Here is a 25684-nt window from a genome sequence, read left to right as displayed (position 1 = left end):
GATATCTCTCCGTCATACGGAGTGACAAATCCCAGTCTCGATCCATATAAAACAATAGATACTTTCGGAGATACCTGTAGTGCACCTTTATAGTCACCCAGTTACGTTGTGACGTTTGATACACCCAAAGCACTCCTACGGCATCTAGGAGTTATACGATCTCATGGTCGAAGGAAGAGATACTTTGACATTGCAAAAACTCTAGCAAACGAACTATACGATCTTGTGCTATGTTTAGGATTGGGTCTTGTCCATCACATCATTATCCTAATGATGTGATCCCGTTATCAATGACATCCAATGTCCATAGCCAGGAAACCATGACTATCTATTGATCAACGAGCTAGTCAACTAGAGGCTTACTAGGGACATGTTGGTGTCTGTTATTCACACATGTATTACGATTTCCGGATAACACAATTATAGCATGAATAAAGACAATTATCATGAACAAAGAAATATAACAATAATGCTTTTATTATTGCCTCTAGGGCATATTTCCAACAGAGAGAGACCATCTTCATCCTACGCCTCCTACGGATTGATAAACCTTAGGTAATCCACTTGAGGGAAATTTGCTACTGTCCTACAAACCTCTGCACTTGGAGGCCCAACAACGTCTACAAGAAGAAGGTTGTGTAGTAGACATCAGGTCTCCAAATGATTCTTCTCATATTGTGTTCTTATATGCATTGACGATGATCATTGCCATAGCTCTACTTGGCGATTTACTTTTCATGACATAAGACTGCTTCAATTGGTGCAGGACCAACTATGGTCCGAAAGTTAAATGAACGGTTTGAAGGACTTTTTTCATCAACTGTTTGCAAATGATTATGTTCATATTACGTTTCTACTTGCCTTGACAACTATCATTTCCCATAGGTTTTTTTGGCGATTTATTTTTTTATGACATGGGACTCTGTGTGTGAAGGGGTTTTCCATTTGTCTACAATGGACGAAGACCAGCAACAACCAGAAGTTAAGTAAGGAATGTGTGTCATGTATAGCAGACACTCCTTCAATGAATCATCCTGAAAGGGTGATCGAGAAGGTGAATTAACTATACGTTTTATTCTTTCATGCTCCAGCCAGGTTAAAAGACAACCCGAACACATCTCCCACGACAAATGACCTAAAGCATTGAAATAGAGAACCCCACCCGCAATCACATGAGCAGAAGGAAACAAGGTGAACCAACCAGATGATCGACTGTCCAGGAAAGAGTGCGACCAGCGATCACGTGAAGCATACACCCCAGTTGGCCAGGCAGTAGGGGTAAAAGCCCAGGAGAGATCGCAAAACATACCATCCGCCCAGCCATAATGGTCCAACACCAAGCACCACAACACATGATGTGTCTAGTGATACGTGTCCAACGTATCTATAATTTATGAAGTATTCATGCTATGTTTACAACAATTTTATATGGTTTGGGTCCAATTTTATATGATTTAAATGTAACTAACCCGGACTGGCACTGTTTTGAGCAGAACTACCGTGGTGTTGTTTTTTGTGCAGAAATAAAAGTTCTCAGAATTGGACGTAATTTTTTGATGATTTTTTTGGAAGAAAAGAAAAATACTCAAGCAAAGAACCACCAGAGGGGCCCCCTGCTTCCCACAAGGCACCTGTTGGGGAATGCAGTATTTCAAAATTTTCCTATGATCACGCAAGATCTATCTAGGAGATGCATAGCAACAACGGGGGAGAGTGTGTCTACGTACCCTCGTACCCTCGTAGGAGATTCATAGCAACAAGCGGAAGCGTTTATCAACGCGGTTGATGTAGTTGTACACCTTCACGATCTGTCCCGATCAAGTACCAAACATACGGCACCTCCGCGTTCAGCACACGTTCAGCTCGATGACGTCCTCGCCTTCTTGATCCAGCAAGAGGGGCGAAGTAGTAGATGAGTTCTGGCAGCATGACGGCGTGGTGACGGCATTGGTGAAGAACAATATCCGCAAGGCTTCGCCTAAGCACTAAAAAGCTATGCCGGAGGATAAACTAGAGGGGTCGGGGTTTCCGGCACACGGCTTGGTGTTTCTTGATGTGCCTTGGGTGCTAGCCCTACCCCTCTATTTATATGTTGAGCCTTGGGGTCGAAACTTGGAGTAAAAGCCTACACAAAGTCGGTTTCACCCGAAAGGCAAGAGTACTTCTCGGACTCCAGGACCAGATGCCAGGGTTCCCGGTGTCTAGACCCAGACGCCAGGGATCCTGGCGTCTGGCCCCTAGACTCCGCAAAACTTCCTTTTGCGCTTTCCAAAAACCTTGTGGCCTTTCCCCTTTGGCCCAAATAAAGTGTTCTTGTACCCAAACATTTCGAGAAACATCCGGAACCCCTTCTGGTGAATTCCGGAACCCTCCCGGAGACCAAACACTATTATCCCATATATCAATCTTTATATCTGGACAATTCCGGAGCTCCTCGTCATGTCCATGATCTCATCCGGGACTCCGAACAACATTCGGTCACCAACATACATAACTCATATAATACTATATCGTCAACGAACGTTAAGCATGCGGACCCTACGGGTTCGAGAACTATGTAGACATGACCGAGACATCTCTCTAGTCAATAACCAATAGCGGAACCTGGATGCCCATATTGGCTCCTGAAAGAAATATGCCCTAGAGGCAATAATAAAGTTATTATTTATTTCCTTATATCATGATAAATGTTTATTATTCATGCTAGAATTGTATTAACCGGAAACATAATACTTGTGTGAATACATAGACAAACAAAGTGTCACTAGTATGCCTCTACTTGACTAGCTCGTTAATCGAAGATGGTTATGTTTCCTAACCATAAACAAAAGAGTTGTTATTTGATTAACGGGATCACATCATTAGGAGAATGATGTGATTGACATGACCCATTCCATTAGCTTAGCACCCGATCGTTTAGTATGTTGCTATTGCTTTCTTCATGGCTTATACATGTTCCTATGACTATGAGATTATGCAACTCCCGTTTGCCGGAGGAACACTTTGTGTGCTACCAAACGTCACAACGTAACTGGGTAATTATAAAGGAGCTCTACAGGTGTCTCCAAAGGTACATGTTGGGTTGGCGTATTTCGAGATTAGGATCTGTCACTCCGATTGTCGGAGAGGTATCTCTGGACCCTCTCGGTAATGCACATCACTTAAGCCTTGCAAGCATTGCAACTAATGAGTTAGTTGCGGGATGATGTATTACAGAACGAGTAAAGAGACTTGCCGGTAACGAGATTGAACTAGGTATTGGATACCGACGATCGAATCTCGGGCAAGTAACATACCGATGACAAAGGGAACAACGTATGTTGTTATGCGGTCTGACCGATAAAGATCTTCGTAGAATATGTAGGAGCCAATATGGGCATCCAGGTCCCGCTACTGGTTATTGACTGGAGACATGTCTCGGTCATGTCTACATTGTTCTCGAACCCATAGGGTCCGCACACTTAAGGTTTCGATGACAGTTATATTATGAGTTTATGAGTTTTGATGTACCGAAGGAGTTCGGAGTCCCGGATGAGATCGGGGACATGACGAGGAGTCTCGAAATGGTCGAGACGTAAAGATTGATATATTGGACGACTATATTCGGACATCGGAAAGGTTCCGAGTGATTCGGGTATTTTTCGGAGTACCGGGTAGTTACGGGAGAAGCAATGGGCCTTGATGGGCTTTAGTGGGAAGAGGAGAAAGGGCCAAGGGGCTGCTGCGCCCCCCCTCCCCTCTAGTCCGAATTGGACTAGGGAAAGGGGGGCCGGCCACCTCTCCTTCTCCTCCACTTCCTTCTCCCTTCCTCCCCTCTTGGTGGACTCCTACTAGGACTTGGAGTCCTAGTAGGACTCCACATCCTGGCCGCACCAATTGCCTTGGCCGGCCTCCTCCTCCTCCATCCTTTATATACTGAGGCAAGGGGCACCCCAAAGAGACAAGTTGAACTTCATGATCGTTCCTTAGCCGTGTGTGGTGCCCCCTCCACCATATTCCACCTCGGTCATATTGTAGCGGTGCTTAGGCGAAGCCCTGCGACGGTAGAACATCAAGATCGTCACCATGCCGTCGTGCTGACGGAACTCCTCCCCGACGCTTTGCTGGATCGGAGCCCGGGGATCGTCATCGAGCTGAACGTGTGCCAAGAACTTGGAGGTGCCGGAGTAACGGTGCTTGGATCGGTCGAACCGTGAAGACGTACGACTACATCAACCACGTTGTGCTAACGCTTCCGTTGTCGATCTACAAGGGTACGTAGATCACACTCTCCCCTCTTGTTGCTATACATCACCATGATCTTGCGTGTGCGTAGGAATTTTTTTGAAATTACTACGTTCCCCAACAGTGGCATCCGAGCCTAGGTTTTATATGTTGATGTTATATGCACGAGTAGAACACAAGTGTGTTGTGGACGATATAAGTCATACTGCTTACCAGCATGCCATACTTTGATTCGGCGGTATTGTTGGATGAAGCGGCCCGGACCGACATTACGCGTACGCTTACGCGAGACTGGTTCTCCCGACGTGCTTTGCACATAGGTGGCTTGCGGGTGACAGTTTCTCCAACTTTAGTGGAACTGAGTGTGGCTACGCCCGGTCCTTGCGAAGGTTAAAACATCACCAACTTGACAAACTATCGTTGTGATTTTGATGCGTAGGTAAGATTGGTTCTTGCTTAAGCCCGTAGCAGCCACGTAAAACTTGCAACAACAAAGTAGAGGACGTCTAACTTGTTTTTGCAGGGCATGTTGTGATGTGATATGGTCAAGACGTGATGAGATATAAGTTGTTGTATGATATGATCATGTTTTGTTGAAGTTATCGGCAACTGGCAAAATCCTTATGGTTGTCTCTCTATTGCATAAGATGCAAGCGCCCAATAACTGCTTTACTTTATTGCTATGCGATAGCAATAGTTGCAAGAGCAATTGTTGGCGAGACGACCACGTGACGACACATTGATATAGATCAAGATGATGGAGATCATGGTGTCATGCCGGTGACGATAGAGATCATAACAGTACTTTGGAGATGGAAATCAAAGGCGCAAGATGATGATGGCCATATCATGTCACATATTTTGATTGCATATGATGTTTATCTTTTATACATCTTATTTTGCTTAGTTTGACGGTAGCATTTTAAGATGATCTCTCACTAATTATCAAGAAGTGTTCTCCCTGAGTATGCACCGTTGCGAAAGTTCTTCGTGCTGAGACACCACATGATGATCGGGTGTGATAGGCTCTACGTTCAAATACAACGGGTGCAAAACAGTTGCACACGCGGAATACTCAGGTTATACTTGACGAGCCAAGCATATACAGATATGGCCTCGGAACACGGAGACCGAAAGGTCGAGCGTGAATCATATAGTAGATATGATCAACATAGCGATGTTCACCAATGAAACTACTCCATCTCACGTGATGATCGGACATGGTTTAGTTGATTTGGATCACGTAATCACTTAGAGGATTAGAGGGATGTCTATCTAAGTGGGAGTTCTTAAGTAATATGATTAATTGAACTTAAATTTATCATGAACTTAGTCCTGGTAGTATTTTGCAAATTATGTTGTAGATCAATAGCTCGCGTTGTTGCTTTCATATGTTTATTTTGATATGTTCCTAGAGAAAATTGTGTTGAAAGATGTTAGTAGCAATGATGCGGATTGGATCCGTGATCTGAGGTTTATCCTCATTGCTGCACAGAAGAATTATGTCCTTGATGCACCGCTAGGTGACGGACCTATTGCAGGAGCAGATGCAGACGTTATGAACGTTTGGCTAGCTCAATATGATGACTACTTGATAGTTTAGTGCACCATGCTTAATGGCTTAGAATCGGGACTTCAAAGACGTTTTGAACGTCATGGAGCATATGAGATGTTCCAGGAGTTGAAGTTAATATTTCAAGCAAATACCCGAGTTGAGAGATATGAAAGTCTCCAACAAGTTCTATAGCTAAAAGATGGAGGAGAATCGCTCAACTAGTGAGCATGTGCCCAGATTGTCTGAGTACAACAATCGCTTGAATCAAGTGGGAGTTAATCTTCCAGATAAGATAGTGATTGACAGAATTCTCTAGTCACCATCACCAAGTTAGTAGAACTTTGTGATGAACTATGATATGCAAGGGATAACGGAAACGATTCCCAAGCTCTTCGTAATGCGGAAATTGACGAAGGTAGAAATCGAGAAAAACATCAAGTGTTGATGGTAGACAAGACCACTAGTTTCAAGAAAAGGGCAGAGGGAAGAAGGGGAACTTCAAGAAGAACAGCAAGCAAGTTGCTGCTCAAGTGAAGAAGCCCAAGTCTGGTCCTAAGCCTGAGACTAAGTGTTTCTACTGCAAAGGGACTGGTCACTGGAAGCGGAACTACCCCAAGTGATTGGCAGATAAGAAGGATGGCAAAGTGAACATAAGTATATTTGATATACATGTTATTGATGTGTACTTTACTAGTGTTTATAGCAACCCCTCAGTATTTGATACTAGTTCAGTTGCTAAGATTAGTAACTCGAAACGGGAGTTGCAGAATAAACAGAGACTAGTTAAGGGTGAAGTGACGATGTGTGTTGGAAGTGGTTCCAAGATTGATATGATCATCATCGCACACTCCCTATACTTTCGGGATTAGTGTTGAACCTGAATAAGTGTTATTTGGTGTTTGCGTTGAGCATGAATATGATTTGATCATGTTTATTGTAATACGGTTATTCATTTAAGTAAGAGAATAAATTGTTGTTCTGTTTACATGAATAAAACCTTATATGGTTACACACCCAATGAAAATAGTTCGTTGGATCTCGATCGTAGTGATACACATAATCATAATATTGAAACCAAAAGATGCAAAGTTAATAATGATAGTGCAACTTATTTGTGGCACTACCGTTTAGGTCATATTGGTGTAAAGCGCATGAAGAAACTCCATGCTGATGGGCTTTTGGAATCACTTGATTATGAATCAGTTGATGCTTGCGAACCATGCCTCATGGGCAAGATGACTAAGACTCTGTTCTTCGAACAATGGAGCGAGCAACAGATTTGTTGGAAATCATACATACTGATGTATGTGGTCCGATGAATATTGAGGCTCGCGACAAGTATCATTATTTTCTGATCTTCACAGATGATTTGAGCAGATATGAGTATATCTACTTGATGAAACATAAGTCTGAAACATTTGAAAAGTTCAAAGAATTTCAGAGTGAAGTGAAAAATCATCGTAACAAGAAAATAAAGTTTCTACGATCTGATCGTAGAGAAGAGTATTTGAGTTACGAGTTTGGCCTTCAGTTTAAAACAATGTGAAATAGTTTCACTAATCACGCCACCTGGAACACCACAATGTAATGGTGTGTCCGAACGTCATAACCGTACTTTATTAGATATGGTGCGATCTATGATGTCTCTTACCGATCTACCACTATCGTTTTGGGGTTATGCATTAGAGACAGCTGCATTCACGTTAAATAGGGCACCATCTAAGTCCGTTGAGATGACACAATCTGAACTGTGGTTTGGCAAGAAACCAAAGTTGTCGTTTCTTAAAGTTTGGGGTTGTGATATGAAAAAGTTTCATCCTAATAAGCTCAAACCCAAATCGGAGAAATATGTCTTCATAGGATACCCAAAGGAGACTGTTGGGTACACCTTCTATCACAAATCCGAAGGCAAGACTTTTGTTGCTAAATTCGGAGTTTTTCTAGAGAAGGAGTTTCTCTCGAAAGAAGTGAGTGGGAGGAAAGTAGAACTTGATGAGGTAACTGTACCTGCTCCCTTATTGGAAAGTAGTTCATCACAGAAATCTGTTCCTGTGACTACTACACCAATTAGTGAGGAAGCTAATGATGATGATCATGTAACTTCAGATCAAGTTACTACCAAAATCTCGTAGGTAAACCAGAGTGAGATCCGCACCAGAGTGGTACGGTAATCCTGTTCTGGAAGTCATGTTACTAGACCATGACGAACTTGCGAACTATGAGGAAGCGATGATGAGCCCAGATTCCGTGAAATGGTTTGAGGCCATGAAATCTGAGATATGATCCATGTATGAGAAGAAAGTATGGACTTTGGTTGACTTGCCCGATGATCGGCAAGCCATAGAAAATAAATGGATCTTCAAGAGGAAGACGGACGCTGATAGTAGTGTTACTATCTACAAAGCTAGAATTGTCACAAAAGGTTTTTGACAAGTTCAAGGTGTTGACTACAATGAGATTTTCTCACTCGTATCTATGCTTAAGTCTGTCCGAATCATGTTAGCAATTGCCGCGTTTTATGAAATCTAGCAAATGGATAAACAAAACTGCATTCCTTAATGGATTTACTAAAGAAGAGTTGTATACGATGCAACTAGAAGGTTTTGTCAACCCTAAAGGTGCTAACAAAATATGCAAGCTCCAGCGATCCATCTATGGACTGGTGCAAGCATCTCGGAGTTGGAATATACGCTTTGATAAGTTGATCAAAGCATATAAGTTTTATACAGACTTGCGGTGAAGCCTGTATTTACAAGAAAGTGAGTGAGAGCACTACATCATTTCTGATAAGTATATGTGTATTGTTGATCGGAAATAATGTAGAATTATTCTGCAAAGCATAAAGGAGTGTTTGAAAGGAGTTTTTCAAAAGAAAGACCTCGGTAAAGCTGCTTACATATTGAGTATCAAGATCTATAGAGATAGATCAAGACGCTTGATAAGTTTTTCAATGAGTACATACCTTGACAAGATTTTGAAGTAGTTCAAAATGGAACAGTCAAAGAAAGAGTTTCTTGCCTGTGTTACAAGGTGTGAAGTTGAGTAAGACTCAAAACCCGACCACGGCAGAAGATAGAAAGAGAATGAAAGTCATTCCCTATGCCTCAGCCATAGGTTCTATAAAGTATGCCATGTTGTGTATCAGATCTATTGTATACCCTACACTGTGTTAAGCAAGGGAGTACAATGGTGATCTAAGAGTAGATCACTGGACAGCGGTCAAAATTATCCTTAGTGGAATAAGGAAATATTTCTCAATTATGGAGGTGACAAAAAGGTTCGTCGTAAAAGGTTACGTCGATGCAAGTTTTGACACAGATCTAGATGACTCTAAGTCTCGATCTAGATACATATTGAAAGTGGGAGCAATAAGCTAGAGTAGCTCCGTGCAGAGCATTGTTGACATAGAAATTCGCAAAATACTTACGGATCTGAATGTGACAGACCCGTTGACTAAAATTATCTCACAAGCAAAACATGATCACACCTTAGTACTCTTTGGGTGTTAATCACATAGCGATGTGAACTAGATTATTGACTCTAGTAAACCCTTTGGGTGTTGATCACATATCGATGTGAACCATGGGTGTTAATCACATGGTGATGTGAACTATTGCTGTTAAATCACATGGCGATGTGAACTAGATTATTGACTCTAGTGCAAGTGGGAGACTGAAGGAAATATGCCCTAAAGGCAATAATAAAGTTATTATTTATTTCCTTATATCATGATAAATGTTTATTATTCATGCTAGAATTGTATTAACCGGAAACATAATACTTGTGTGAATACATAGACAAACAAAGTGTCACTAGTATGCCTCTACTTGACTAGCTCGTTAATCGAAGATGGTTATGTTTCCTAACCATAAACAAAAGAGTTGTTATTTGATTAACGGGATCACATCATTAGGAGAATGATGTGATTGACATGACCCATTCCATTAGCTTAGCACCCGATCGTTTAGTATGTTGCTATTGCTTTCTTCATGACTTATACATGTTCCTATGACTATGAGATTATGCAACTCCCATTTGCCGGAGGAACACTTTGTGTGCTACCAACGTCACAACGTAACTGGGTGATTATAAAGGAGCTCTACAGGTGTCTCCAAAGGTACATGTTGGGTTGGCGTATTTCGAGATTAGGATTTGTCACTCCGATTGTCGGAGAGGTATCTCTGGGCCCTCTCGGTAATGCACATCACTTAAGCCTTGCAAGCATTGCAACTAATGAGTTAGTTGCAGGATGATGTATTACAGAACGAGTAAAGAGACTTGCCGGTAACGAGATTGAACTAGGTATTGGATACCGACGATCGAATCTCGGGCAAGTAACATACCGATGACAAAGGGAACAACGTATGTTGTTATGCGGTCTGACCGATAAAGATCTTCGTAGAATATGTAGGAGCCAATATGGGCATCCAGGTCACGGACCTGGTTATTGACCGGAGACATGTCTCGGTCATGTCTACATTATTCTCGAACCCGTAGGGTCCGCACGCTTAAGGTTTCGATGACAGTTATATTATGAGTTTATGAGTTTTGATGTACTGAAGGAGTTCGGAGTCCCGTATGAGATCGGGGACATGACGAGGAGTCTCGAAATGGTCGAGACGTAAAGATTGATATATTGGACGACTATATTCGGACATCGGAAAGGTTCCGAGTGATTCGGGTATTTTTCGGAGTACCGGGTAGTTACGGGAGAAGCAATGGGCCTTGATGGGCTTTAGTGGGAAGAGAGAAAGGGCCAAGGGGCTGCTGCGCCCCCCCTCCCCTCTAGTCCGAATTGGACTAGGGAAAGGGGAGCCGGCCACCTCTCCTTCTCCTCCACTTCCTTCTCCCTTCCTCCCCTCTTGGTGGACTCCTACTAGGACTTGGAGTCCTAGTAGGACTCCACATCCTGGCCGCACCAATTGCCTTGGCCGGCCTCCTCCTCCTCCATCCTTTATATACTGAGGCAAGGGGCACCCCAAAGAGACAAGTTGATCTTCATGATCGTTCCTTAGCCGTGTGCGGTGCCTCCCTCCACCATATTTCACCTCGGTCATATTGTAGCGGTGCTTAGGCGAAGCCCTGCGACGGTAGAACATCTAGATTGTCACCACGCCATCGTGCTGATGGAACTCCTCCCCGACGCTTTGCTGGATCGGAGCCCGGGGATCGTCATCGAGCTGAACGTGTGCCAAGAACTCGGAGGTGCCGGAGTAACGGTGCTTGGATCGGTCGAACCGTGAAGACGTACGACTACATCAACCACGTTGTGCTAACGCTTCCGTTGTCGATCTACAAGGGTACGTAGATCACACTCTCCCCTCTTGTTGCTATACATCACCATGATCTTGCGTGTGCGTAGGAAATTTTTTGAAATTACTACGTTCCCCAACAGCTCCTACATATTCTATAAAGATCTTTATCGGTCGAACCGCATAACCACATACGTTGTTCCCTTTGTCATCGGTATGTTACTTGCCCGAGATTTGATCATCGGTATTATCATACCTAGTTCAATCTCGTTACCGGCAAGTCTCATTACTCGTTCTGTAATGCAACATCCTGCAACTAACTTATTAGTCACATTGCTTGCAAGGCTTATAGTGATGTGCATTACCGAGAGGGCCCAGAGATACCTCTCTGACAATCGGAGTGACAAATCCTAATCTTGATCTATGCCAACTCAACAAACACCATCGGAGACACCTGTAGAGCATCTTTACAATCACCCAGTTATGTTGTGACGTTTGATAGCATACTAAGTGTTCCTCCGGTATTCGGGAGTTGCATAACCTCATAGTCATAGGAACATGTATAAGTTATGAAGAAAGTAATAGCAATAAACTAAATGATCATAGTGCTAAGCTAACGGATGGGTCACGTCAATCACATTATTCTCTAATGATGTGATCCCGTTTATCAAATGACAAGTCGCGTCTATGGTTAGGAAACTTAACCATCTTTTATTAACGAGCTAGTCAAGTAGAGGCATACTAGTGACACTCTGTTTGTCTATGTATTCACACATGTACTAAGTTTTTGGTTAATACAATTCTAGCATGAATAATAAACATTTATCATGATATAAGGAAATATAAATAACAACTTTATTATTGCCTCTAGGGCATATTTCCTTCAGCACTAGGGCGCGCCACCCCCCTGGCGCGCCCTGGTGGGTAGTGGGCCCCCTAAGGCCCATCTTTGCATGAAACCAATGCCAAAAAATCCTATATATTCAAAAAAATATCAGAAAGTTACCCTAGATCAGAAGTTCCGCCACCGCAAACCTCTGTAGCCACGAAAAACCAATCTAGACCATGTTCTGGCACCCTGCCGGAGGGGGAAATCATCACCGGAGGCCATCTTCATCATCCCGACGGCCACCATGATGAGGAGGGAGTCGTCCACCCTCGGGGCTAAGGGTTTGTACTAGTAGCTATGTGTTTAATCTTTCTCTCTCTCTCTCTCTCTCTCTCTCTCTCTCTCTCTTGTGTTCTTGATTTGGCACAATCTTGATGTACCACAAGCTTTGTTAATATAGTTGGATCATATGGTGTTTCTCCCTCTCTATCTTGTTGTGATGGATTGAGTTTTCCCTTTGAGATTTCGTTATTATCTTGAAAAGTTTTATGGATTTGAGAGCACTTGATGTATGTCTTGCTATGAATACCTATGGTGACAATGGGGTATCATATTGATTTACTTGATATATGTTTTGGCACTCAACTCACGAATTCCCGAGGTGATATTGGGGTCATCTATGCATAGGGTTTGATGCACGTTTTCGTCCTTGTTTCTCCAATATAAATCTTGGGGCACTCTTTGAGGTTATTTGTGTTGGATTAAATACTATGAATATGAAATTGTTTGGTGCATATCATATAATCAATTCATGAATACTCGTGGTGACATTGGAGTATCTGGGTGACATTAGAGTTGGTTGACGTGTATCATATGGTGTTATTTTAGTACGAACTCTTGGGCTGTTTGTGACACTTAGGCCTCGTACAATGCAAGGGGCTCAGGAGAGGTGCTTAGAGAAATAAACCGGGCTTTCCTTAAGCATCGGTGCTTATTTATACAAGGCAGGCGCTTAATTAGGCGTCTCTCCTGTAGAAATAAGCATTGGTGCTTCAAAAAACCTTGTTTATTTTTCTAAGCACCACCCTAAGAACCTGGCATTGTATAAGGCCTTATAGGGATAGCTCGATAGATTGATTGGAAAGGATAACTTTGAGGTGGTTTCGTACCCTACAAATAATTTCTACTTATGTTCTCCGCTAGATAAGAACTTTAGAGTGATTCTTCATCGCATGTTGAGGGATGGTTATATGATCCAATTATATTAGCATTGTTGAGAGATTGCACTAGCGAGAGTATGAACCCTAGGACTCATTTTCAAGCATTGCAATACCGTCTGTGCTCACTTTTTTATTTGCTACCTTGTTGTTTTTTGTCATTACTATTAGAAAGAAATCAATATCTACTATCATTACTACACTTATATCATCATCTCTCTCTTTGCTGAACTAGTGCACCTATACAATTTACCATTGTATTTGGTGCATTGGGACACAAGAGACTTTTTGTTATTTGGTTGCAGGGTTGAGAGAGACAATCTTCATCCTACGCCTCCCACGAATTGATAAACCTTAGGTCATCCGCTTGAGGGAAATTTGCTACTGTCCTACAAAACTCTGCGCTTGGAGGCCCAACACGAGTCTACAAGAACAAGTTGTGTAGTAGACATCAAGCTCTTTTCTGGCGCCGTTGCCAAGGAGGTGAGTGCTTGAAGGTATATCTTTAGATCTTGCAATTGAATCTTTTTGTTTCTTGTTTTATCACTAGTTTCGTTTATAAAAAATATAAAAAATGGAATAGAGGTTGCCTCATATTATTCGTCTTTATCATGTCTTTCTTGAAAATGATGGAAAGGCAAATTGTGCTCAGTTGATAGAAGAAGAATTCGATAAAATGTTTGGCATGAAATATTTGAATGATGAGCATGATTGCAATGTTGTTAGTATGAATTATTTGAATATCCATGATGTTAATGATATGCAAAGGCATAAGCTTGGGAATGCTATGTTTGATGAAGATGATATTTTTAGTCCCTCAATTTTTGATGAGAATTTTTTTTGTGATGATAGCATGCTTCCTATTTATAATGATTATATTGATGAAAGTGGGTTTGGAAGAGTGTCAACTCTAGATACTAATTATCTCACTATTTTGGAGGGTGTTGAATCTTATTGTTATAATGATAAAAGTGGATTTGGTGAGGTTATGACTTTATTTAGAGACGAATCCACTATTTAGGAAGAGGTTTCAATTGATTATGACAAAAAGTTCCTATCTATGATGATTATGGTGATGACATGTATGCTATAAAGAATAATAATAACCATGAAAATTATCATCATGATTTCAATTTTCAATTGGATTATGCCAATCAAGTATGTCATGATAGTTATTTTGTTGAGTTTGCTCCCACTACTATTGATGAGAAGAAATCTGCTTATGTGAAGAGTAATAAAAATTTTATGCTTCTGGATCATGAAAAGAATGCTTTATGTGATAGCTATATTATTGAATTCATTCATGATGCTACTGAAAATTATTATGAGAGAGGAACATATGCTTGTAGGTATTGCACTAATATCAAGTTTCCTCTCTATGTGTTGAAAGTTTTGGAGTCATACTTGTTTTACCTTCCTATGCTAGTTGATTCTTGCTCCCATAATTTGTTTGCTCACAAAATTCCTATGCATAAAAAGTGGGTTAGACTTAAATATGCTAGTCATATGCTTCATGATGCTCCTATTATGTTTCAATTCTTTACTTTTATGTGAGCATCATTGAAATCATCATGCCTAGCTAAAAAAGTATTAAAGAAAAGTGCTTGTCGGGAGACAACCCAACATTTACCCCTACTGTTTTTGTGTGTTTACATGATTAATCTAATGTAGTAATCATGTTTTATAGTTTTTGTTTCAATAATGTGCCAAGTAAAGCCTTTGAAATAGTGTGGATGATAGTTGACTTGATTCTGTGCAAAAATAAAAACTTTTGCTTCCAATAACAGAATTGTTTAAATTCATTGGAACTTGATAAAATTCTGATTTTTAACAGATTATTGATATACAAATTTCCTACTTTCCCCTAATTTTTTAAGAATTTTTGGATTAACATAAGTATGGTCATTGTCCAGATCATTTCAGACTGTTCTGTTTTCGACAGATCATGTTTTCAATGCATAGTTTGTTTGTTTTCTAGTTTCTATGGCTTATATTGCTCAATATAAATTCTGTAAATGATAAGGTACAGTAGGCATTATGTGAGAACAATTATGAATCTTGTCTTTGATAGTACCAAAGTGAATGGTTTATTCTTTATCATACTAACCTATCTGACAAAGTTTCGTTAAGTTTTGTGTGATTTAAGTTTTTAAGTTTTGGGTGAGATATTGATATGAGGAGAATAAGGAGTGGCAAGACCCGTTCGTGAACGGACGTGTGGCGGAGTAGGTTCCTCGGCTTCCACGCGGGTTTAATGGAGGCGTTTGAATGCAGCGAGGAGACGTGTTCAGCAGGGCATGCAGCAGGCGGCACTTTCGGCCGGCGCGCCCCTTCAATGGCGGAGGCAGTGAGAGGTCCGTCCGCTCTGAGCCGTCTTTAATGTGGACCGGCGCGCTCTACAGCGGCATATGAATACAGGCAACTGGCCTCAAATGGGAATGCACGCGGATGGGGGAGAAGGGGTTTGGATGGGTCAGGACGGTCAGAAACAGACGTGACAGCGATCCAGAGTCCCACAAACCTCCCCGCCTTTGTCTTCGGTTTGTAAAAGAAAACATGTCCGAACTATGCCTCGAATCGATACAGGTCCGTGTTAGATGATTTCCGTGGTCCAGACGACACCGTCCGAACTGTTGCAGAAGTTTGAGACTCCGCGTCGAAGATGGCCTTATGTACTTATGTAGTTGATAAAACATGCACTCGAAAATTGTGCTACTCCAAAGCGTATCGTGGACAGTTCCGCAGTGGCGATGCTAGCTGAGCAGCGCTGCTGTTCTTTGTGCCATCTCTCCCTGTGTGCCCGCTCTTTTGCCTGTTCTTTGCTTTCTACAATGGCACTGCCCATTGTAGGTACCATTTTTTTTCTAGGAAGCAAGTAGACTCTCTCTCTTTAAGCACCTGTACATAGCATTTCCCATTGTACAAGGCCTTATCGTTTACTTCAGAACTGGTAAAGAACAATGTTCAATATTCGGTGCTCCGTTCACTTTTATTTCAAAAAAAATTTGCGGGTACCGTTCACTTTTATTTCGGCCGTATACCATGTTGGCATACCCCTTCGGGTGCTTCAAATCGGTTTCACTCCACCAAATCTGGGTACAGCTGCATCTTGAAGAATGAGAAAATTTGATGAGAAATGGGTATTTTGATGATGTGGGAAAAAACGAAAGAGTATCCACTTTCCACAAGCACTCTTTGAACTACGGTTTTTAAGACCCTTGTTGGAGATCTTCACTAAAAACATGGAGTTGTATCCCAGATTGTAGGTTTTTTTTTTGAAATAGAACATCGTGGAGCTATACTGTTTGATTTGGGTTTTTATAGCAGAACTAAATTTTAAGGAACGGAGCAGCCCTGAGAGTCCTGCCCGAGTGTTCGGTTTTTTCTAGTTTGTTCAGTTCGGTCTTCCAAAAATTCAGTCTTTCACGACTGAAGACCGAACTAATTTTAGTCTTTTTGGTTCTTTACTATTCGTTTTTTAGGACAAGTAATTGTTGAGACTGAAATCCTTCCAAGGCATGGAGTCATCAGGAGGTGGAGCGCTGCCGGTGGATGGCGGTGTCATGGGCAAAGGAGCGACGCGCGTGGGGTCAGGTTAGCAGAGCGATGCACGGTGGTTAGCGGTGCGAGACGATGGTCTTCACCGGTTAGCGCACTGAATCGGGGCGGCGGTCGTCACCGGTCAGGTCGCTCGACGGTGCGGCGACCATCATGGGGCCTCGGCCCTAGAGGCGGCTAGGTTTTTTTCATCGGCGGAGAACGGGAGGACTGGTTGGTTCGTGATTCATGTCTCGCTCGTGACGGTGACTCCGCGAGGACGCGCGAGAGCTATATCTCGCCTTAAACGAAACCGAAGGAGCTCTCGCTGAAGGGTCTGAGCATACGGGTCGGCCTATTAGCGTAGGTTCGGTCACTTCGCTCGCTGCCACTTGTTGTAGGTTCGCTCGCTAAAGGTTTTCTTTATTTTTTTTCTTATTTTCTCATTTTCTTTTGTTTTTTCTTCTGTTCTTTTTCTCTTTTCACCGGTTTTCTCATCTTTCTTCGTTATAACTTCATTTTCACTGGTTTTCTTTGTTTCTTTCTTGGTTTTCATAGACTTTTGTTTTCTTCCCTCTTTTCTTCGTTTTAAAATGGTTTTCTTTGTTTCTTTCCCGCTTTTTTGCTTTCTCTGTTTCTTTTTCTTTATTTATTTCTTCAGTTTCTATTTTTTTATTCTCAGTTTTCACTAGATTTTTTTGTTCTTTCTATTTCTTCTGTTTGCTCCCTTTTTTTAGTTTTTTCTATGTTTTCTACGGTTTTTTTTTTCAATATACTTCTGTTTTATGTTTCTTATTTCTTTTTTTTTCTTTCATGGTTTTTATCCATTCTTTTATATTCCTTTCTTTTTAGTCGGTTTTATGTTTATTTGTTATAGTTTTCAAAGTTTTTTTCTTTTTCTTTGTTTTTTGTGGTTTTCAGTATTTTTCCAATCGTTTTGCATTGGTTCTTCCATTTTTTTTCATTTTCTTTGGTTTCTTTTTTTGTTTTCTTCGTTTCTTTTGGTCTTCATTCTTCAGTTCTTGTATATCCCAACAGCGTTTTTCTAATACATGGTCAACATTTTTTCTGTACATTTTTTTTTTTGAAAAATCAAATGTTGGATTAACAATTTTCGAATACAAGATTAATGTTTTTTAATACATGGTCAACCATTCTTTCTATACACACTTTTAATTTTTTTTCAAATGCTTGATTAACATTTTACAAATACAAGATTAACATTTTCAATGCACGTGGCCAACATTTTTTCTAAACATATTTTTTAAAAATTCTTGATTAACATTTTTAAAATACTTGTTCAACATTTTTTTTTCAAATTATCGATTAACATTTTATATGCATGATCAAATTTTTCCATCAAATTTTAATATATGGTCAACATTTTTTATACACATTTAACATTTTTGAATGTTTGATTAACATTTTTTCAAATACTTGTTCAAAATTTTAAATTCTTGATTAACTTTTTTGTATACATAATAAAAAAATTCATCATTTTTTAATACATGATCAACATGTTTCCATACATATTTAATATTTTCCAAGTGCTTGATAACATTTTTTGAACACTTGTTCAAATGCTTGATTAACATTTTAAAATACATTATCAAATTTTATACATATTTATTTATTGTATGCATTTTTCTTATATGTGATAAAGAAAATATACACATCTAAAAAAATTCGAATTCTTGGTCAACATTTTCGAATATTTGATGTAGAGTGATTTTTGTAGTATTTATTTATAATATTTGTAAGTGTAAAAAAAGTAAAAATAGAAAGCAAAAAACCTGGAAAAAGAATATAAAAAACAAGGTTGTGGTCTCCAACGCACGTGGGACGGCCTATCTGGCGCTGCCCTACTGCGAGGGTTCCCTTCAACTTGCTATAAGCGAGACATAGGGGAGCTATATGCGTGTCTGTCTCTCGTGAGTACGGCTGGGTTGCTGCCCATTTTGGTCCTTGGCTAAATTGAACATGGCCTATGATCTGGACCCTGATATTGCTGTGCGTGTGGGCTTTTAAATCAGTCTACATGTGCTGTTTACCGAGAGCAACTAGTTAACGAGCGCTTTTTCGGAAGTCTCGCAACGATCAGCGCCATTTGGTGCGCTCTCAGCCATTTGCGATGTGTCGCGCTCTGGTCGTTCCTTTCGGATTTTTTTCGCACGTGTTTTCGGCTTTTTAAACGGGTTTTTTGTTTTTTTGACGTTTTGGTTTTTCACCGGTCTTCCTTAGCTTTTCGATAAAAAAAATTGCGTGAAAAAACATGTTTTTCTTTTTTTCCTTTCGCGAAAGTCACGGTTTTGCTTTCGCGAGGCACAGTTTTGCTTTCGCGAGAGTCACGGCCACGCCTCTCGAAAACGGAAAAAACTTGTTTTCTATTTTTTTCCCTATCGCGAGAGTCCCGATTTTGCTTCTGCGGGAGGCACGAGTGTGCTTTCGCGAGAGTCACGGCCGTGTCTCTCGGAAACGGAAAAAACATGTTTTCTGGTTTTTTTCGCGAGAGTCACGGTTTTGCTTCCGCAAAAGGCACGGTCGTGCTTTAGCGAGAGTCACGGCCGTGCCTCTTCAAAACGGAAAAACGTGTTTTCTGTTTTTTTTCTTTCGCGACAGTCACGGTTTTGCTTCCGCGAGAGGCACGGTTGTGCTTTCGCGCGAGAGTCACAGTCGTGCCTCTCGAAAACGAAAAAAAACATGTTTTCTGTTTCTTTTCCTTTCAGGAGAGTCACGGTTTTGATTCTGCGTGAAGCACGGTTGTGCTTTCGCGAGAGTCACATGTTTTTTTTTCCTTTCGTGAAAGGCATGGTTGTGATTTCGTGAGAGGCACGGGCATGCCTCTTTCGTAAAGGGAAAAAAACCCGTGCTCCCGGTTCGGTTTTTTCATCCAATTTTTTTCATGAAAAAAAAGTTCATCAAAACCTATCAACATGGTATCTAATTTTGAAGATCTCGACGCGAGAAATCCAACGGTGAAAGCGGTTCGAGATTTGGACGCACGGTTTGAAAAATAAAACATTTTGAATAAACGGATCTACAAAAAAGGGATAACTCCCCGTGGCGTGCTGCATGTGCGCCACTTGTCGCAACCAGAGAAGTTGGAGTGATCTTTGCAACGAGTACTCCTCAACTAGTGATTTCTCTGTTTAGTCCTGCACAAGAGAGGACCAAATTGACCCAAAATCGCTAATCGAGGAGTACTGCTTTCAAAGATCACTCTCATTATTTCAGATTGTGAAAAGTGACATGCTGCATATGCACCACTTGTCGCAACTTAAGAGTTTTCCTTTTTTTGTAGATTCATTTGTTCAAAATATTTTATCTCTTCAACCGTGCGTTCAAATTTCAAACCGTTTTCGCCATTGAATTCCCGGCGTTGAGATCTGTAAAACTAGATCCCATGTTGATAGGTTTTGACAAAAAAAATCGCGAAAAAACCCAGACATAAAAGCCTCTTGCGGAAGCAAATCTGTGCCTCTCGCGGAAGAAAAAAAAGAACGCATTTTTTTCCGTAAGAGGCACGATCGTGTCTCTTCGCAGAAGCAAAACTGTGCCTCTCACGAAAGAAAAAAAACAAAGAAAATGCACCGTGTCTCTCACAAAAGAAAAAAAGAAGAAAAAATGTGCCTCTCGCGGAAGCAAAACCGTGCCTCTCACAAGGAAAAATGCATTCTTTCATTCAAATTTTGTTCTAAATTTTTAATTTTTGTTGAAAAGCTAAGAAAGACCGATGAAAAATCAAAAAGTAAAAAACCAAGAAAACCCATGTAAAAAGCTGAAACGCGTGCGAAAATAAATAAATAAATATAATCTATAAAAAGTGCCCAGAGCACGACATGTGGAGGCAGCTGAGAGCGCGTCAAGTGGCGCGCTCTCACAGAGCTCACTTAGACATGTTTGGTCCGGATCTTTCTGGGTTTGGTTTTCTGTTTTTATGCCCGGGGTGACTGAGAGCCATTTCACACAGAGCTCACTTAGAGATTTCTATTATAGGCCAACCCATTTAGTTAGAGGGTGGTGTTGGGTTTCGTAGTAATTTCAAAAAAATTTCTACGCACACGCAAGATCATGTGATGCATAGCAACGAGGGGAGAATGTTGTCTACGTACCCAACGCAGACCGACTGCGGAAGCGATGACACGACGTAGAGGAAGTAGTCGTACGTCTTCACGATCCAACCGATCAAGCACCGAAACTACGGCACCTCCGAGTTCGAGCACACGTTCAGCTCGATGACGATCCCCGGACTCCAATCCAGCAAAGTGTCGGGGAAGAGTTCCGTCAGCACGACGGCGTGGTGACGATCTTGATGAACTACAGCAGTAGGGCTTCGCCTAAACTCCGCTACAGTATTATCGAGGTATATGGTGGCAGGGGGCACCGCACACGGCTAAGGAATAGATCACGTGGATCAACTTGTTGTGTCTTTGGTGCTAGCCCTGCCCCTCTATTTATATGTTGAGCCCCGGGGTCGAAACTTGGAGCAAAAGCCTCCTCAAAGTCGGTTTTGCCCGAAAGGCAAGAGTCCCACTCGGACTCCAGGACCAAACGCCACAATCCTTGGCGTCTGGCCCAGACGCCATGGGCCTCGGCGTCTGGCCCAGGGCCAGACGCCAGGGTCTCCGGCGTTTGGCCCCCTGGCTTCCGCAAAACTCCTTTTTGCACTGATCTAAAGCCTCATGGGCTTGACCCCTTGGCCTAACCATATCATCCAATATATGAATCTTTACGTCTCGACCATTTCGAGACTCCTCGTCATGTCCCCGATCTCATCCGGGACTCCGAACTCCTTCGGTTCATCAAAACATGTAAACTCATAATATAACTGTCATCGTAACCTTAAGCGTGCGGACCCTACGGGTTCGAGAACAATGTAGACATGACCGAGACACGTCTCCGGTCAATAACCAATAGCGGGACCTGGATGCCCATATTGGCTCCTACATATTCTACGAAGATCTTTATCGGTCAGACCGCATAACAACATACGCTGTTCCCTTTGTCATCGGTATGTTACTTGCCCGAGATTCGATCGTCGGTATCCAATACCTAGTTCAATCTCGTTACTGGCAAGTCTCTTTACTCGTTCCGTAATACATCATCTCACAACTAACATATTAGTTGCAGTGCTTGCAAGGCTTATGTGATGTGCATTACCGAGAGGGCCCAGAGATACCTCTCCGAAAATCGGAGTGACAAATCCTAATCTCGAAATACGCCAACCCAACATCTACTTTTGGAGACACCTGTAATGCTCCTTTATAATCACCCAGTTACGTTGTGACGTTTGGTAGCACCCCGGCAAACGGGAGTTGCATAATCTCATAGTCATAGGAACATGTATAAGTCATGAAGAAAGCAATAGCAACATACTAAACGATCAGGTGCTAAGCTAATGGAATGGGTCATGTCAATCAGATCATTCAACTAATGATGTGATCTCGTTACTCAAATAACAACTCATTGTTCATGGTCAGGAAACATAACCATCTTTGATTAACGAGCTAGTCAAGTAGAGGCATACTAGTGACACTTTGTTTGTCTATGTATTCACACATGTATTATGTTTCCGGTTAATACAATTCTAGCATGAATAATAAACATTTATCATGATTATAAGGAAATAAATAATAACTTTATTATTGCCTCTAGGGCATATTTCCTTCAGTCTTCCACTTGCACTAGAGTCAATAATCTAGATTACACTGTAATGATTCTAACACCCATGGAGCTTTGGTGCTGATCATGTTTTGCTCGTGGAAGAGGCTTAGTCAACGGGTCTGCAACATTCAGATCCGTATGTATCTTGCAAATCTCTATGTCTCCCACCTGGACCAGATCCCGGATGGAGTTGAAGCGTCTCTTGATGTGTTTGGTCCTTTTGTGAAATCTGGATTCCTTTGCCAAGGCAATTGCACCAGTATTGTCACAAAAGATTTTCATTGGACCCGATGCATTAGGTATGACACCTAGATCGGATATGAACTCCTTCATCCAGACTCCTTCATTTGCTGCTTCCGAAGCAGCTATGTACTCCGCTTCACATGTAGATCCCGCTACGACGCTTTGTTTAGAACTGCACCAACTGACAGTTCCACCGTTTAAAGTAAACACGTATCCAGTTTGCGATTTAGAATCGTCCGGATCAGTGTCAAAGCTTGCATCAATGTAACCTTTTACGGTGAGCTCTTTGTCACCTCCATATTCGAGAAACATATCCTTAGTCCTTTTCAGGTATTTCAGGATGTTCTTGACCGCTGTCCAGTGATCCACTCCTGGATTACTTTGGTACCTCCCTGCTAAACTTATAGCAAGGCACACATCAGGTCTGGTACACAGCATTGCATACATGATAGAGCCTATGGCTGATGCATAGGGAACATCTTTCATATTCTCTCTATCTTCTGCAGTGGTCGGGCATTGAGTCTTACTCAACTTCACACCTTGTAATACAGGCAAGAATCCTTTCTTTGCTTGATCCATTTTGAATTTCTTCAAAATCTTGTCAAGGTATGTGCTTTGTGAAAGTCCAATTAAGCGTCTTGATCTATCTCTATAGATCTTAATGCCTAATATGTAAGCAGCTTCACCGAGGTCTTTCATTGAAAAACTTTTATTCAAGTATCCCTTTATGCTATCCAGAAATTCTATATCATTTCCAATCAGCAATATGTCATCCACATATAATATAAGAAATGCTACAGAGCTCCCACTCACTTTCTTGTAAATACAGGCTTCTCCGAAAGTCTGTATAAAACCAAATGCTTTGATCACACTATCAAAACGTTTATTCCAACTCCGAGAGGCTTGCACCAGTCCATAAATGGATCGCTGGAGCTTGCACACTTTGTTAGCTCCCTTTGGATCGACAAAACCTTCCGGTTGCATCATATACAACTCTTCTTCCAGAAATCCATTCAGGAATGCAGTTTTGACATCCATCTGCCAAATTTCATAATCATAAAATGCGGCAATTGCTAACATGATTCGGACGGACTTAAGCATCGCTACAGGTGAGAAGGTCTCATCGTAGTCAATCCCTTGAACTTGCCGAAAACCTTTTGCGACAAGTCGAGCTTTGTAGACAGTAACATTACCATCAGCGTCAGTCTTCTTCTTAAAGATCCATTTATTCTCAATTGCTTGCCGATCATCGGGCAAGTCAACCAAAGTCCATACTTTGTTCTCATACATGGATCCCATCTCAGATTTCATGGCTTCAAGCCACTTTGCGGAATCTGGGCTCACCATCGCTTCTTCATAGTTCGTAGGTTCATCATGATCTAGTATCATGACTTCCAGAATAGGATTACCGTACCACTCTGGTGTGGATCTTACTCTCGTTGATCTACGAGGTTCAGCAGTATCTTGATCTGAAGTTTCATGATCATTATCATTGGCTTCTTCACTAACTGGTGTAGGTGTCACTGAAACAGTTTTCTGTGATGAACTACTCTCCAGTAAGGGAGCAGGTACAGTTACCTCGTCAAGTTCTACTTTCCTCCCACTCACTTCTTTCGAGAGAAACTCCTTCTCTAGAAAGGATCCATTCTTAGCAACGAATGTCTTGCCTTCGGATCTGTGATAGAAGGTGTACCCAATAGTCTCCTTTGGGTATCCTATGAAGACACATTTCTCCGATTTGGGTTCGAGCTTATCAGGTTGAAGCTTTTTCACATAAGCATCGCAGCCCTAAACTTTAAGAAACGACAACTTTGGTTTCTTGCCAAACCACAGTTCATAAGGCGTCGTCTCAACGGATTTTGATGGTGCCCTATTTAACGTGAATGCGGCCGTCTCTAAAGCATATCCCCAAAATGATAGCGGTAAATCAGTAAGAGACATCATAGATCGCACCATATCTAGTAAAGTACGATTACGACGTTCAGACACACCATTACGCTGTGGTGTTCCGGGTGGCGTGAGTTGCGAAACTATTCCACAGTTTTTCAAATGTACACCAAACTCGTAACTCAAATATTCTCCTCCACGATCAGATCATAGAAACTTTATTTTCTTGTTACGATGATTTTCAACTTCACTCTGAAATTCTTTGAACTTTTCAAATGTTTCAGACTTATGTTTCATTAAGTAGATATACCCATATCTGCTTAAATCATCTGTGAAGGTGAGAAAATAACGATATCTGCCACGAGCCTCAATATTCATCGGGCCACATACATCGGTATGTATGATTTCCAACAAATCTGTTGCTCTCTCCATAGTACCGGAGAACGGTGTTTTAGTCATCTTGCCCATGAGGCACGGTTCGCAACTACCAAGTGATTCATAATCAAGTGGTTCCAAAAGTCCATCAGTATGGAGTTTCTTCATGCGCTTTATACCGATATGACCTAAACGAGAGTGCCACAAATAAGTTGCACTTTCATTATCAACTCTGCATCTTTTGGCTTCAACATTATGAATATGTGTATTACTACTATCGAGATTCAATAAGAATAGACCACTCTTCAAGGGTGCATGACCATAAAAGATATTACTCATATAAATAGAACAACCATTATTCTCTGATTTAAATGAATAACCGCCTCGCATTAAACAAGATCCAGATATAATGTTCATGCTCAACGCTGGCACCAAATAACAATTATTTAGGTCTAATATTAATCCCGAAGGTAGATGTAGAGGTAGCGTGCCGACCGCGATCACATCAACTTTGGAACCATTTCCCACGCGCATCGTCACCTCGTCCTTTGCCAGTGCCCGCTTATTCCGTAGTCCCTGTTTCGAGTTGCAAATATTAGCAACAGAACCAGTATGAAATACCCAGGTGCTACTGCGAGCTCTAGTAAGGTACACATCAATAACATGTATATCACATATACCTTTGCTCACCTTGCCATCCTTCTTATCCGCCAAATACTTGGGGCAGTTCCGCTTCCAGTGACCAGTCTGCTTGCAGTAGAAGCACTCAGTTTCAGGCTTAGGTCCAGACTTGGGTTTCTTCTTTTGAGCAGCAACTTGCTTGCCGTTCTTCTTGAAGTTCCCCTTTTTCTTCCCTTTGCCCTTTTTCTTGAAACTAGTGGTCTTGTTAACCATCAACACT

This window comes from Triticum aestivum, chromosome 2A, assembly GCF_018294505.1.
Source record: "Triticum aestivum cultivar Chinese Spring chromosome 2A, IWGSC CS RefSeq v2.1, whole genome shotgun sequence".
Classification (NCBI taxonomy): domain Eukaryota; kingdom Viridiplantae; phylum Streptophyta; class Magnoliopsida; order Poales; family Poaceae; genus Triticum; species Triticum aestivum.
The sequence above is the reverse complement of the archived record's forward strand: the minus strand, read 5'-3'. Positions refer to the sequence as shown.